Below are 15,021 nucleotides of genomic sequence, written 5' to 3'. Positions count from 1 at the left end.
TGAATGACTGTGACGTGCTTCAAACTCCTGAGGGCGGGGCGTTAGTGACAGACGCAAAAGAATCACTGGATTCTATTCCAACCTGATTGAGAACCGACAGATGATTAGCCGTGCCGTGACAGGGTGCGTTGAACATTTCCACTGAGAGGATGGGAGGTAGCCACTGACAACGGTGAAACCCTTGCATACAGCTTGCCATGGAAAGGAGTAAGAAGGATTGGATGAAGACAGTAGGAAAGCAGAGAGACGGAAGGGACCAAGCATCTCCATACGCTTATCTGAAATTCCCACCAATGAATTACATAAGTATCTCTATCTTTATCTTTATGTTTTATTCGTATATCACCATACCCATTTGAGTTTGCCTGACTGAGATTTACAAGGTGACCATAGCTTGCTTCATACCAACAATCTCTGTGGGATCGACCCTTACTCGCGTAAGGTTTATTACTTGGACGACCCAGTACACTTGCTGGTTAGTTGTGCGAAGTTGTAGTGATCACAATTTCGTGCATCATAAGTCCTATGAGCTTTATCTTTGGTTTTAGACATTTTTCTTCTGTAAACCTCTTATTCTTTGACTCGACATAATTTTGTTTCAAACTACTGCACTAATTTTCTTTTTGTTATTCCTATCGGATTTTGATTATTCGGGAGTCATTCTTGAGATTTCTAAACTAATTTTCTTTCTGGCACTCTTCATTCCTTGTGCATCCTTGATTACTTGTGATCTCAACAATCCTTTCAAGCTCTTGCAAATTTTGTTCTTGTCGCTTATTTTTTTCCAAGGTCTTGTATCCTTCTGAATAAACTCGAGGATTGCTTCAGAGTCATGTATGACCTTTAGGCGTTGCAACCGAAGCGTTAGTCTCTTTAGAATGTAGTTCGTGAACGTGAAAAAGGTGGAGCGGTAAGTGTGCAACATTTTGAGGAGTTGTGGGGGTTTTGTTCCTTGCGAGAGAGTTTGTGGGTGTTAGGCTTGTGACCGGTTATGGGGTTATAAAGCGATTGATGGAGTTAGAAAGTTAAAATTCTGAAGTGGGTAAGATATATGTGTACGAATGTTACACCCGTCGGTTTAAGACCTGCTTGCCTTGTAACCTTTAGCCACTTTAACTACCGCCGTACTTTTGCAAATGCCTATCTTAAAAAGCTTGCACACCTACTGTGTTTCTCCGAGTTTCTGCAAAGTCTTGAAACAATATAACCTTTTTGCAACGTGCCTATCTTGTATCTCCTGCCTTGTACTGTACAGTTTCTTCCTTATATGTATATTCAAGTTATAAGGCATGTACTTGGAACATTATATATATGCCAAGACCCCTACTTTTCTAAAGTTTACAAATGTAAAGTATTCAAAACTATTTTAATATTTTACATATTAAGTTAATTTTCGAGGACAAAATTTTTTATAAGTGGGGTAGGATGTAAGACCCTAAATTTTGAAAAGTTATTAATAAATTATTTATGATCTATTATATTTATTTAAGATTATATTTTTAGAGATTTTTATATATAAGTTGCGTAAATTCTTACTTATTATTTAGAGTTCTTATACTTAAAAAAATAATGAATATTTTATATGCCTTAATTTTAAATATTTAAATTTTTAACTTTATTTTATAAATAAAAGATAATTAATCTAATTATCATCAAAGTTTCATTGAATTAGTATTTATTCAAAAATAGATTTCAAGTTGATAATAAAATGGTATTTCAAAAATGATTATTATATATTTTATTTGAATTTAGATTATTACTCTATACTTTTTAATTTTATTAAAAACTACTACCTTATCTTATTCTCTATTTGCGGCATTCTTTTTCGTAACTCTGCCGTTGTGTACACACACACACACACACACAAAAACAAACCCAACGCACCCTAATGCACCACTATTTTATGGTACATCTTGTACTTAATTGAGTGGATTTTATCCACTATTATCACACTTATCCATAGAATTCGCATGTTTTATACTTTTCTTCCTGACTTTGTGCTATGATTGAGAACATGTTTCTTTGGCCTTAAATTTGCTATGTTTAAATCCCCTCTTATTACCATTTGATACCGTGATATGTGTGTTAAGTGTTTTCAGAGATTACAGGACAGAAATGGCTTAGAGGATGGAAAGGAAGCATGCAAAAGTGAAAAGAATACAAGAAACTGAAGGAACTGCTAAAGCTGTCCAACTTGACCTCTTGGTACTAAATCGACCATAACTTAAGCTACATAGATCCAACTTACATGGTTTCAGTTGCGTTGGAAAGCTAACATCTGGGGCTTCACAACGATATATAATTTTCCATAACTGCTCTAAAGATAGGCGATGCGCACGCGTGGATTATGTGCATGCATGTCTTGGAGAAAACTCAATCCACGCATACGCGTGACTTTACCGCGTACTGGACGTATCAGAAATCACTGGGGACAATTTTTGGACTTTTTTTGACCTAGTTTTTGGCCCAAAAAACACAGATTAGAGGCTATAAAGTGGCAGAATGCATCCATTCATGGAGACAACATTCATCATTCACACGATTTTAGGTTTTAGATGTAGTTTTCTAGAGAGAGAGAGGCTTTCTCCTCTCTCTTAGTTTTTAGGATTTAGGATTTCTCTTAGGTTAGGTTTACTTCTTCTTCATTCCAGGTTCAATATTCCTTTATTTTGGTTTCTCTTCTATTTTTATTTATTCTATTACTTTGATTTATGAATTCTCATATTAGATTTGATTTTATATTTAATATAATTTGAGGTATTTCAGATTTATGATTGCTTTCTTTTATTTATGATATAAATAATCTGAATTTTTCCTCCTTTGGCTTTGGTTGAGTAATTGGTGACACTTGAGTTATCAAACTCAGTACTGATTGAAAATTGGAATTTGCTTATTGATTTGGATTCCTCTAACGCTAGTCTTTCCATAGGAGTTGACTAGGATTTGAGGAATCAAACTGATTAATCCACTTGACTTTCCTTTATTTAGTAAGGGTTAACTAAGTGGGAGCAATAAACAATTCTCATCACAACTGATGAGGATAACTAGGATGGGTACCAAGAGTTTTTTTAGTTATTAATTTATTTTCTTGCCATTTAAATTCCTTGTTCAAACCTTTCAAAAAACCCAAAAGATACTTTTCCATAACCAATAATAAATCATACCTCCCTACAATTCCTTGAGAGACGACCCGAGGTTTAAATACTTCGGTTATAAATTTTACTGGGTTTGCTTTAGTGACAAACAAGTTTTTTGTACGAAAGGATTTTTGTTGGTTTAGAAGCTAAACTTTCAATGGGAGCTTATTTGTAAAATTCTAGACCACGCAAGAATTTGTTCGTCAAAATGGCGCCGTTGCCGGGGAATTGCAAACGTGTGCCTTATTATTAGTTATTGTAAATATTTGCTTTTGCTTGTTTATTTGTTTTTATTTTTAATTTTTATTAGCTACTATGAATTCTCACCCCTCTGGCTTTAAGTTTGGTTCCAATGTTGTTGTAAGGAATGGAAGCTATAATGAGAACAGGCATCAAGGTTGGAAGAATCAAAGATGGGAGGAGCCACAAGGATTTGATCCCCTCTTGGCAATAACCCCTTCCAATGCGCTATAACCAACAACCACTCTGTGATGCATACCAAGACAATAGTTATGATGGACCCTTTCGTTACAACCCACCTCCACCAAATTACTATGGTCAAGAGCCATTCCAGGGAGCATACCAAGATGATGAATATGGTGGAATCCCTTGTAGTTACCAACAAGCCCCACCTTATGCTTATGAACCACCTCCCCAACATACCTTTGAACCACCATACTCACAAGCCCCTTTACACTATTCACCTCCATATGACCCTAACCCATATCCACCATACCAACCACCCTATGAACCGTATGAACCATACATAGAGCCACCCCAATTCTAACCCAATTACTCCCACGAACCACCACCTCTTTATACACCATGTCCATATCCATCAATCCAAGAGCACTATGATCTTACTTATGATAGTCGAGCGCAACAAGAATCAAAGGATCATCTCAAGGAAACAGTGGATCGATTTCATGCAACCCTTCATCAATTGGAGCAAGCGATAATTCGATTTACTTCCCAACATTCGGACACTTAAGGAACTCCCACGGCTTCATGTGAAGAATCTACTGAAGAACGCAGCATGAAGGAGAAGCTAGAAACTCCGGTAGGCAGTGAGCAGCATGACTTTTTATTGGAACAATTGGAGGAAGCTGTAATCGTTGAAGAGGAAGAAGTGGTGGAAGACTTAGGAGATGTGGAACGTCCATGGGAAAACCCAGTCATAGAGCCCTCTTCTAAGGAGTTTGAATTTAATGTTGAGGAGGGTGTATAACCTCCAAGGCATATCATGGTTGAAGACTTTGAATGGGATGATCAAGAGATGGATTCAATAATTGATGAATTCTTATCTACATTTGAATCCTCTCCCATTAAACTTGACATGGAGATTAAAGAAGAAGAAGCACAACCTCCCATGCCCTTGGTGAACAATGAAGAAGAGATCGAATTGGAAGAAAGCTACCAAAAGGAAGAGGTTGATATTGAAGAAGCTTGCAAAGAGGTGGAAGTTGTTAAAGAAGAGTACAAGGGAGTGAAACTTGCAAGATCATCAGAAACACCTCCCCCAAAGTCGTTACCATCCAACACAACATTCAAGTGGGTAAAATTCTTATCTTTGACCTTTACTTTCCCACTTGAATATGGTTTACTTGAGACGGATGGTCAACTTAGAGCTCTTTGTGGCTTTAAGAGTAAGAGGGAGATGGTTAGTGGTTGGCAACACAATCCTAGGTTCATTATGGCTGAGAGCTCAAAGTCTAAATGCAAGGGTTGGTGTAGAGCTCGGATGACTGGGTCTAGGAAGCTGTTTGGATGCCTTAGTGAGAATTCGGATTGCTTACCACCCGGATGGAATCATGATGATCAACTTGAAGACGGGTGTAGAATCAAGATTTGGGATCCAGGAATATACGAGGATCAATTTTGAGAGCTCAAAGCTTGTGAAGAACTCCATCAAAGCTTGAGGAATTTACTTGGAATAGATAGAGCTTTGTGGAAGTCCAAGCATCGGTGGAAATTTCAAGATGAGTTCAAGCACAAGCCACCATGACAATGAGCTCACCAAATGTCCAACTTAAGGACTTTAACTAAAAGTGCTAGGTGGGAGACAACCCACTATGGTATAATCGTTCCTTTTATTCCTAGTTTATTTTATTTTAATTTTATTAGTGTCATTCATAATGTTTGCATTAGCATCTGCATACGGCATTCTCCATTTTGCATAATAAAAAAATAGGCAAACCATGCGTGCGCACAAGCCACGCGATAGCAACTTCGCTCTCCCATCCAACGAACAGAAAGTTGTGATGAAATCGTGCGGCTGGTGTGCTTTGCGCACAATTCGACCCACGTGTACGCATCTACGATGCGTGCGCGTCTTATGCGACAATGGGAATCCACACGTACGCGTCAAGCACGCGCACGCGTGGATAGGGAAATCGGCATAAAAAGCATGTTGGACAGAAAGTTGTGCTGTCCCCACGCTGTAACTGGGCTAGAGGCACAAAATCACCCACGCGTATGCATCCCTGACGCGTGCACGTCCTTTCGCTTTCAGACCACCCACGCATACGCGTGGGCGACGCTTACGCGTCACGTGGCCAACTCAGTTTTCACGCGTACGCGTGATGCAGGCTTACGTGTCGCATCTTGTTTCTCATTCCCTTCTCATTTCTTCTCTCTTTTCCCCTTCTTTTCTTCTCTCCCATCTACTCTGTCCCCTTTTTTTCATTATTGTATTTTTTCATTTCATGTGCCTTAGTTATCTATGGTTCCTTCTCATGCATTTTTATGTTGGTGTTGGAAGTTTATTTGGGTACTATTTTTTATTTTGAGCTCGTGGATTTTATAAGGAGTGATTTGACAATTGATATTTTAATTTGGCTCTCTTATACATTTGGATTACATTATTTTCATTCCAATTATACCTTGCACACCACGTGTTTGTGAAAAAGTCTTTCTGGCACTTTGAATCCTATTTTCTTTTACTCGTTTACCTATATGCCTCTTTTTCACAACACTTGGATTCCACATGTATTTGAGATTATTATTCACAATTGTCTTCATTACATATGCTCTTAAATTTGACACATTTAATAATTGATGCTTGAATTATGCTTCTCATGCCCATTACTTGCATGCTTTTACCATCTTGTATCTAATTTTATGAATTGCCTTTTTGATCCATATTGATGTCTTACATACATGTTGTAGCTACAATGTAGTTGGGCTAACATCTTTCCTTTGGCATTCATTATCACTTGGAATTTTCTCCCTTCCGGTCTTAGTTGTCTATATTTCACACTCTTCCTTTTCTTTCTTCTTTAGACATGGGTACCAAGAAAGGAAAAGAGAAGGCCACTGATAAGACACCAGCACGGAAAGGAACCACGAGACCTCTAGCTAAGGCCCTTCCATCTACAAGCGTCAGTTGGAGCAACCCGTCCGCTTGCACATCTTTGCATGCACCGAGGACGGTGCAATCTTTAAGTGTGGAGAGGTCGATACCGACTTTCCGCGGGTAACTACTTTCTGACTCAACACCAATGTTTAAATTTTCTTTGTTAAATTAGTTGTTGCGTTTACATATTTGATTGGATGTTTGTTATATTTTGTGCATATTTTACCACTACTTAGTTGAAGTAATAATTTCTTTTTCAAGAAACCTTTTTATAGTATTTCACTAATTTGAATTAAAAATTTTTTGTTGAACTTGTTTGAAGAAATATTATTTTGGAACATGATTTAGAGCTCGAACACACAAAACCAGCGAGATTTTGAGCCTATTTGATTGGTTGCATTTTATCAACCAATATATTTTATTTTTGTGTATGATGTTCTCTCTAAAATTGTGATCTATATCTTACTTAATTCTATATTTTCATGGTTTAATGTATGCATACGCTTATATGATTGAGGCCTTTATTTCACTATAGCTAACATACCTATATGGCCTTAACCTTTTCATTATCCCTTGCAAACTAAAGTTGAGCCTATTTTACCCTCTTTGTTTACTTTAGCACATCATTAATTCTAAGCGAAAAACAATAATGTCCCTAATTTGAATCCTTGGTTAGCTTAGACTAGTGAGAGTGCTCATGAATTAAGTGTGGGGAAGTTGCGTTTGAAAACGTTTGGTTTGAAGAAAAAAAAGAGAAAAAAAAAGAAAAAGAGCAAAAAATAAAAATAAAAAAATAAAAAGGGGACAAAATGCCCCAAAGTAAATGGTGATAGTAATGCATATGTACTGTACTCAAAATTGGAATGCATAAATATGTAGTAAACACAGTTGATGGGTAGTGATTGATTTTATATTATGATTATATGGATTGTCTTAAGTTAGGTGAGAAGTTTAGGTTAATTAATGATTTAGATTTTAGTCCACTTGACCAAATACAATCCTACCTTGACCTTGACCCCATTACAACCCTCAAAAGATCTCTTGATTTGTGTATTTGTGCATTTAACTTTTGTTGATTGTTAGATGAAGAGAAAGTCTTAGAAAGCAATGTTAGTAGAGAATTGAGAGAATCAAACCTCAAACACCTGAGCGATTAGAGTGTATACACTTTCAGTGAGGGTTCGATGCTCGATTTCTTGTTCCCGGCTTTCATGAGCTATCTTCTTCTTGCAAGTCTATTTGTACTTCATTTTTATGATTTGAATTAGTGAAATCCAGTTCATATTTGTTCTTAAAAGATTTATTTACTTTTAACCAAGTAGGTAAAAGCATTTTGCATGTAGTTGCATTCATATAAATAGGTTGCATTTCATACATCCTACCATTCCCCTTCACTCTTTATAACTTCTCTTGAGCTTAGCATGAGGACATGCTAATGTTTAAGTGTGGGAAGATTTGATGCACCACTATTTCGTGGTACATCTTGTACTTAATTGAGTGAATTTTATCCACTATTCTCACACTTATTCACAGAATCCGCATGTTTTACACTTTCCTTCCTGACTTTGTGCTATGATTGAGAACACGCTTCTTTGGCCTTAAATTTGCTATGTTTAAATCCCCTCTTATTACCATTCGATGCCGTGATATGTGTGTTAAGTATTTTCAGAAGATTACAGGGTAGGAATGGCTTAGAGAATGGAAAGGAAGCATGCAAAAGTGGAAGGAATACAAGAAACTGAAGGAACTGCTAAAGCTGTCCAGCCTGACCTCTTGGTACTAAATTGACCATAACTTGATCTACATAGATCTAAATGACACGCTTCTAGTTGTGTTGGAAAGCTAACATCCGGGGCTTCACAACAATATATAATTTGTCATAGCTGCCTAGAAGATAGGCAATGCGCACGTGTGGATCACGCGCATGCATGACCTGGAGAAAACTCAATCCACGCGTACGTGTGGACGACACGTACGCATGACTTTGCCGCGTGCTGGACGTATCAAAAATTACTGGGGGCAATTTCCAGGCGGTTTTTGACCCTGTTTTCGGCCCAGAAAACACAGATTAGAGGATATAAAGTGGGGAAATGCATCCTTTCATGGAGACAACATTCATCATTCACACATTTTTAAGTTTTAGATGTAGTTTTCTAAGAGAAAGGCTCTCTCCTCTCTCTTATTTTTTAGGATTTAGGATTTCTCTTTGGTTAGGTTTACTTCTTCTTCATTCCAGGTTTAATATTCCTTTACTTTGGTTTCTCTTCTATTTTTATTTATTCTATTACTTTGATTTATGAATTCTCATGTTAGATTTGATTTTATATTTAATATAATTTGAGGTATTTCAGATTTATGATTTCTTTCTTTTATTTACGATATAAATAATTTGGATTTTTCTCCCTTTGGCTTTGGTTGAGTAATTGGTGACACTTGAGTTATCAAACTCGGTGCTGATTGAAAATTAGAATTTGCTGATTGATTTGGATTCCTCTAACGCTAGTCTTTCCATAGGAGTTGACTAGGATTTGAGGAATCAAACTGATTAGTCCACTTGACTTTCCTTTATTTAGTAAGGGTTAACTAAGTGGGGGCAATAAACAATTCTCATCACAATTGATAAGGATAACTAGGATGGGATTTCCAGTTCTCATACCTTGCCAAGAGTTTTTTTAGTTATTAATTTATTTTCTTGCCATCTAAATTCCTTGTTCAAACCTTTCAAAAAAACCCAAAAGATACTTTTTCATAACCAATAATAAGAACACCTCCCAGTAATTCCTTGAGAGACGACCCGAGGTTTAAATACTTCGGTTATAAATTTTACTGGGTTTTCTTTAGTGACAAACAAGTTTTTTTGTACGAAAAAATTTTTGTTGGTTTAGAAGCTATACTTTCAACGAGAGCTTATTTGTAAAATTCTAGACCATGCAAGAATCCGTTCGTCAAAATGGCGCCGTTGCCAGGAAATTGCAAACGTGTGCCTTATTATTGGTTATTGTAAATATTTGCTTTTGCTTGTTTATTTGTTTTTCTTTTTAATTTTTATTAGCTACTATGATTTCTCACCCCTCTGGCTTTAAGTTTGGTTTCAATGTTGTTGTAAGGAATGGAAGCTATAATGAGAATAGGCATCAAGGTTGGAAGAATCAAAGATGGGAGGAGCCACAAGAATTTGATCAACCCTCTTGGCAACAACCCCCTCCAATGCGATATAACCAATAACCATTATGTGATACATACCAAGACAATAGTTATGATGGAAAGAAAGAAAACGAAATAGGGGGAGAAGAAGGAAAACAGTTCACCGGCGTATGGGAGAAAGGGAGCTTGCTGCCACCGCACTGTGCAGAGTCGCCACCGCCGCCTCCACCATCGTCATCATCATGGGCTGCTGCTGCGCGTCTCATCGCTGCCACCTCTGGGTCTGTCATCGTCGAGCAGAACCATGGGGAAGCTACTGGGAAGCCACCGACGTCGCTGACGAAGAAGAGGGACGCGCGAGAGGGAGCCATCGGGGAGAACCGTAGCCATTGCCGAAGCTCGTGTCGCTATCAGAAGCTGCTGCCATCGCCGATCTGCATGTGCTATCGCCGTTGAGCTGGTTCCGCTCACCGTCGCTCTGCCCAGCCACCATCACATGCTCCGTCGCCACCGCTAGTGATGGGTGGCTGAGCCTTTGCCGTCGAGAAACGCTGCTGCCGTCACCAACGACCACTGCCAGTAAGATTTTGAGTATTGGGTTTTGTTTCTTTTGAGTGTCTGGAAATGTTATAATCACTGCATGATGGTTTCAGTTGCTGTCACCAGAATCTGGTTGTCGCTGCCACTTGAGTTGACTACCGGGACTGCCGCCAAACCAGTTCAGAGACCGTCACTGCTTCATTTTGTTATTACATTAAGTATATCTATTTTGGTGACCTCGCGTTAGTGTTCTATTATGTGTATTAAAGTCAGTTAGTAACCGAGATTGCATGTTGTGTTTTAAAGTTGTTATGCTATTGTGAAAGTGTGCAAAGTTGGAATTGAAGTTGTCATTGAGTTTGGGCTGAGAAAAGAGAGTTCAATTGACGCGTTTGGGTTACGATTTCAACTTATCGAGGTAGGGACTTTTTTCAAAGAACTTAATTTTATAACTTGTAATTGTTATAAATGGATATTAATGTGATAAATGTATTTCTCGTGATTGTATAAGTCTTATATATTGTTGGGTTATTTTGGTATAAATTGTTAATGAAGTGCAGAAATGATGATGAATGAATATGTGATTTTTGTACTTCTTTTATCCGAGATACGAGTTTTCCTATGTAAAGTACCGTGCCATGCCACCATGTATTCCAGGTTGAGACTCAATACTCTGTTGACTATACGACGTAAGGGTGACCGGGAACTTATAAATTCTGGGGAAGGTGCCCCCATTTAGAAATTTTATATATGAGAAAAAGTTATGGATAGACTCTCGGGGATGCGTGTCAGGGGACAATCCAGGGTTTAGCAGTCGGACTTATCGGGTTGCCTTGATAACCGACCGATGAGACTCATCAGTTATAGGGTAGGTAATCATTATATGCATCTATATGATATTGTTTGGGTGTGCATATTGTAATTAGTTTGCCTATGTGGATAATTATGTTTGATTGCTAATTGCTCTACTTGATGTAACTACTTGATTGTATTTGAACCTTCTTACTTGTGTTTGTGACTGAAAATTGGTTGGATTGTGGTGAATTAGTTATTGATTGAGTTGCTTGGATCTAGGGCTGTGGTAGAATATGAGATGGGCCAAAGGCCGTGTTTGGTTTGTGTTTTTGGTTTAAAAAAATATGAAAAACTAAACTGGTTCAGCATAAACATAATGAACCTATGCTTGGAACAGTTTGGTCATTCATGTTGTCTAGGAAACACTTTTAAAAAGGTTTATAATTTTTGAAGAATTAACAGCTTTCTCTTTTAAAAGAGATTTCGGATTTTGAATATTAAATCTTTGGCTTTGAAAAGATACAGAAGGCGGCTATTAATCACGGTACTTTAGAAACAACTTTATTTTCACGTATCCTATTATAGTAATTCCCTAACCCCGTAGTGAGAATCAGCGAGGACGATGTTCTCACTCCCCTACAGGTCTTTTCTTTTTCAGGTCTTGGACAACAAAGTTTGGAAGAACTTATTTTATTTCTTTTCTGTTTAAGCGATGTTTTATCTTGTATTAGTTACTTTTTCCTTCGCCTTTATCTTTGCAAGTTTTTATAAGAGGGATAGGAATTTGATTATATAATGCTTGTAAATTAAAAATATGTATATATATGTATTCTTTATGAGTATTGTAATTTGTATTTTAAGTATGGATGTATGTTTTAAAAAATACGGTTTAAGTTTTAAGCAAGCTCATATTCTAGTATTAAGTATTTTAAGACTCGTAGTAATACTTGAGTTATCAGAGTGGCACAGCCGGAAGCGTGATATTTTGATAGTTAGGGTGTTACAATACAACTCCTTTATTAAAAAATCTGTTAAATACTAATAAAAATTAGTATTGTGAGGATTTTATTTGTAATTTGCGGGGCTTTTAAATTCACACAAAAATATTAACAAGTTTATTTTTAAAAAAACCATTCAGCGGCGGTGGTTAAATAAAAAAAGACTATTGTTGGAAATGATGTCGTAGGAAACAAATGTAATTGTAATACAAAAACCTTTTAAAAAAGAAAAAATAGCATAGAACAAGAAATGAAATAAGATAACATTAATGTTGATGATATTTGTATTGGTGATGATGGCAGTAAAGGAGATAACGATGGTGATAAAGTATGGTTACATAATTGAAATAGTAGAGGTAGAAGTGATAATGATGAGAATGAAGGTCGTGGTAGTAGTAGTGATCATAGTTGGTTATTTCGTTGAAAAAACTTTGTAGGGGGTTCAAAATCACACAAATTACAAATAAAACTCTCACAAAATTAATTTTCATTACTATTTAATAAATTTTAACAGAGGGGTCGTATTATTCTAAAATGAAAAAGTTGAGAACTGAAGTGTCTCTTTTTATGGACAAGGAGTACTTTGTCCTTCATGAAAGTAGACAGAAATTGAGTTGGGTCTTTACTCCAACAAAATATAATCGATATATCGAAACTAAAAGTTAAACTCCATTAAGACTATAAATAATATTGATGAAAAACTTGAAGAAATAACCATGTTATTTAAATAGCTAAAAATGATTCAAGAAGAAGATATAAAATTTGAATAAATTTTAAAATAGAAAATGAGTCACAAATTATTTTTTATATTGCTATCGTTAGTGATGTGTAGGTCAGTGGGTCGAGGAGGTGATGAACCAATAGATGGCGGGCCAATGTTTTTTGTTGTAGGCAAGAATCTTGTAAGACTCGGAACTTTTGAAAAGGTTATCATGAGCTAATTTCAAATTCAATATTTTTGTAGCTTTAGTTTCAGAAATTTCTTTATTAAAGATAATTAAAGTAAGTTTTGATTAATTGAATTTGAAATAAATTGAGATCTTTATTCAATTTTATAATTATTGAGCTATTTTCTATATCTAAATTATAAAATTTAGTAATTGTAAAATAATAAGAATTTTATATGAATTGATTTAAATAATTAAGATTTTAGAATTTAATACTTTAGTTTTTATGAATAAAGAAAATTAATCGTATTATCTCTAAATCTTGGATTTGAGCATTCAATTAAAAGTAATTTGTGAAATTGATGAGCAAATAGTATCTTCTATATATAATTAGTGTTGGATTTAATTTGAGTTTCAATTACTATATTATTTCCATTTTTATTTGAAATTACTAAACTAACCCTAACCCTAATTTTCAAACACAATCACCTCACCAAAACCCTTGACACAGCCGCCGAAACCCTAACCCGGTTACCCTTTTTCCAAACTCAGCAGCTTACACGAAACAGTGGAAACAAAGAGGGGGAAACGGGAAGAAGAGGAAGGAGAAGAGAAGAGAGGAACAAGTGACTGTCCGCTGTCACTGACGTCGTCCATGCTCGCCGTCGCACCACCACGTCGCCACTGATTTGCCGCCGCCGCTGTGCTGTTGAGAAGAGAGAGCTCGTGCCGCACCTCTGTCACTGTTGACCCATCGAAGGTAGCGCAAGAGAAGATGAGGAAGGGACGTTGTCTTGGGCCGTCGCCATCGCGTCTGGGTGCTGCTGCTGCGAGCTCACGTTGCCCGCGTTGCCGTGCCATCGTCACACCATGAATCTACTCCGTTCTCGAGCTAAGCTAAGGAAGAAGAGTTGAAATGCAACGGGAAAGAATGAGGGAGCCGCGCCGGCGCTGTTGGGGTCTCACCGCCACTGTCCCTGTTGTGGCTGGTGTCGTCGCCGGGAAACCACCATTGCGGGAGCCACTGCCCCTTCGATTGACTCTGCCTGTTTCTGGTTCCACTTTTGCCTCGATGGTTGTTGTCAGAGTTATTTGTGTTGGATGGGCTGTCACCGTTGAACTGTTCCATCACTGAATCCCATCACCGCTGCCATCGCGTGCTCTGTCGCAATTTTTGGAGGTGAACGGCTGAGTCTCTGCCGTCGGAGAATGCCACTGCCTTCAACGGAAAACACTGCCGATAAGGGGTTTTAAGTTGGTTTTCATTCGTTTAAGATTCTGAAAACTTTATCGTCTCTGTATGTGGGTATCAGTCACCATCACCGGAGTCCGGTCACCGCTGCCGCTTGAGATGGTTGCCGGGGCTTCTGCCAAACTGGTTCAGAGCCCGACGCTATTTCATTTCGCTAGTTTAGTAAGTATTTCTATTTAAAAAGCCTCGCGTTAGTATTCTGTTGTGTTTGGTTAATGAATCTGAGTTTTGGTAATGTGGGGTCGAGTCCTGATTATTATATGTTGCGATTAGAGTCGTTGTGGTTGCTGAGAAAGTGGTTTGGAGCGGAGGTTACGGCTTCCGCAGTTGTGGGCCAAGAGAAAATGAGTTGTGATGAGTTTTAGAGTTTTCGAGTTTCGACAATTGAGGTAGGTTTTTTTTAAAAAGCTATTTTATATCTGGAATTGTTATAAATGGATACTGATGTGAGGATTATATACTTTTTAGTGATTGTATAAGTCTTACGTATTGTCTAACTATTTTGGATGAATATAATTATATATTTGATTGGATTATTGTTTGGTTTTGATAAATGGGTTGTTGCTAAACTATTTCTTTAAAGTTTTGGAATTGAGTTTAATCAGTTGATAATGATTTGATCTTGAGTCGGTTTTCTTGAGATATGAAAATGAGGTGAATGTTGGATTCAGCTTGCTTTTGAACTGATTTTAGGTTTTGGACCATTGAAAGGGATTGTGGAATGGTTTGGTTAGGACCCGAAAAGGGTGGCAAAGTCCAAGTTTTAGAGGAGGTGCTGCCAAAATTTCTATAAAAATCTTAGACTTTGTTTGAAAAGTTATTTAGAAAGGCTTGGATTTGAGAAATTGCATTATTTGATTTATTAAGAAAATAGTTATGTTTTTTAGTTTAATTTATTTAAGAAAACTATATG

Source organism: Arachis duranensis, chromosome 7, assembly GCF_000817695.3.
Source record: "Arachis duranensis cultivar V14167 chromosome 7, aradu.V14167.gnm2.J7QH, whole genome shotgun sequence".
Classification (NCBI taxonomy): Eukaryota; Viridiplantae; Streptophyta; class Magnoliopsida; order Fabales; family Fabaceae; genus Arachis; species Arachis duranensis.
Note: the sequence above shows the minus strand (reverse complement) of the source record.